Genomic DNA, 2,500 nt, shown 5'->3' with positions numbered 1-2,500 from the left:
TTTCGTCGGCGCTGCCGATTCCAACACTGCCCGCCGTGCCTGAACCAGCGCTGTTTCGTCAGCGTGTCCCCTTGACGAATTTCCCTGCCTGGCCTGGACAGTCCATCTTCCAGCCCATGTTCATCGAAAAATCTGCGCTGCCGATTTCCCCGACGAACCTGCAGCTGCACAAATCTGTGCTGCCGATTTCCCCCCCTGTCGGCATGGCTGCCGCTGCCCCGATGTCCAGACCAACAGTCTTTTTTGTCGACTTTGCCGATTTTGTCCGCGCTGCCGATTCCAACACTACCCCCTGCATCCAAACCAGCATTGTTTCGTCAGCTCTTCCCCTGACGATTTTAGCCCTGTAACAAACAGTAGGCCTCCAATCCCGCCAACGGGAGCCAAGTTGATAGGGAAGAGAATTGAATGACGCGCCTGGTCCTCGCACCCCGCCACCCGAGGGGCCTTTTTCCCGGCAGCCTCTGAAAAACTCTAGCTTTCACGGTCCTCGCCGCCCCTCACCACCATGGCAGGCCTCTAATCCCACCCATCAGCAGTTGTAGCCGATAGGGCAGTGATTTGAATGACGCGTCGCGGGCCTCCGGGTCATCTCACCCGGCCATTAATTGGAGCGTTTTTGGCTGGCCGAGGATGGGGGGATGGATCTCTTCTTCCGAAAAAGCAAACAGTACATCGGGAGTTATGTTGACGGGGCATGGAATTGAATGACCCGTCGCGGGCCGCCGGGTCATCTCACCCGGCCATCCCGGGGAGCGTTTTTCCCGGCAGCATCGGGGAAACTCTTGCTTTCACTGCCCGCTGCCCAAGTCCCCACTCGAATCGGCCCCCCGCGCCAACAAGCCAACGCTGCCGAATCGGCAGACACTGCTGCCGAATCTGCCGACACTGCCCCGCGGGCTGCCACTGCCCCAGTGTCTAAACCAGCGGTCTTTCTCATCGAGCCTTGGACTATCCAGTCCGTCCTGACTCATCGCCAGCACCTGCTGCCGATTCTGCCGACTTTGCCGATTTTCTCGGCGCTGCCGATTCCAACACTGCGCCCACCGTGTCTGAACCAGCGCTGTTTCGTCAGCGTGTCCCCTCGACGAATTTTCCTGCCTGGCCTGGACAGTCCACCGTCCAGCCCGTGTTCGTCGAAAAATCTGCGCTGCCGATTCTGCCGACTTTGCCGATTTCGTCGGCGCTGCCGATTCCAACACTGCCCGCCGTGCCTGAACCAGCGCTGTTTCGTCAGCGTGTCCCCTCGACAAATTTTCCTGCCTGGCCTGGACAGTCCATCGCCCAGCCCATGTTCGTCGCAAAATCTGCGCTGCCGATTTTCCACGACGAACCTGCAGCCGCACAAATCTGCGCTGCCGAATCTGCCGACACTGTCCCGCGGGCTGCCACTGCCCCAGTGTCTAAACCAGCAGTCTTTCTCGTCGAGCCTTGGACTATCCAGCCCGTCCAGACCCATCGCCAGCACCCGCTGCCGATTCTGCCGACTTTGCCGATTTCGTCGGCGCTGCCGATTCCACCACTGCCCGCCGTGCCTGAACCAGCGCTGTTTCGTCAGCGTGTCCCCTCGATGAATTTTCCTGCATGGCCCGGCCAGTCCAGCGTCCAGCCCATGTTCGTCGAAAAATCTGCGCTGCCGATTCTGCCGACTTTGCCGATTTCGTCGGCGCTGCCGATTCCAACACTGCCCGCCGTGCCTGAACCAGCGCTGTTTCGTCAGCGTGTCCCCTCGACAAATTTTCCTGCCTGGCCTGGACAGTCCACCGTCCAGCCCGTGTTCGTCGAAAAATCTGCGCTGCCGATTCTGCCGACTTTGCCGATTTCGTCGGCGCTGCCGATTCCAACACTGCCCGCCGTGCCTGAACCAGCGCTGTTTCGTCAGCGTGTCCCCTCGACAAATTTTCCTGCCTGGCCTGGACAGTCCATCGCCCAGCCCATGTTCGTCGCAAAATCTGCGCTGCCGATTTTCCCCGACGAACCTGCAGCCGCACAAATCTGCGCTGCCGAATCTGCCGACACTGTCCCGCGGGCTGCCACTGCCCCAGTGTCTAAACCAGCAGTCTTTCTCGTCGAGCCTTGGACTATCCAGCCCGTCCAGACCCATCGCCAGCACCCGCTGCCGATTCTGCCGACTTTGCCGATTTCGTCGGCGCTGCCGATTCCACCACTGCCCGCCGTGCCTGAACCAGCGCTGTTTCGTCAGCGTGTCCCCTCGATGAATTTTCCTGCATGGCCCGGCCAGTCCAGCGTCCAGCCCATGTTCGTCGAAAAATCTGCGCTGCCGATTCTGCCGACTTTGCCGATTTCGTCGGCGCTGCCGATTCCAACACTGCCCGCCGTGCCTGAACCAGCGCTGTTTCGTCAGCGTGTCCCCTCGACAAATTTTCCTGCCTGGCCTGGACAGTCCATCGTCCAGCCCATGCTCGTCGAAAAATCTGCGCTGCCGATTTTCCCCGACGAACCTGCAGCCGCACAAATCTGCGCTGCCGAATCTGCCAAC

This window comes from Populus nigra, chromosome 2 (genome assembly GCF_951802175.1).
Source record: "Populus nigra chromosome 2, ddPopNigr1.1, whole genome shotgun sequence".
Lineage (NCBI taxonomy): Eukaryota > Viridiplantae > Streptophyta > Magnoliopsida > Malpighiales > Salicaceae > Populus > Populus nigra.
The sequence above is the reverse complement of the archived record's forward strand: the minus strand, read 5'-3'. Positions refer to the sequence as shown.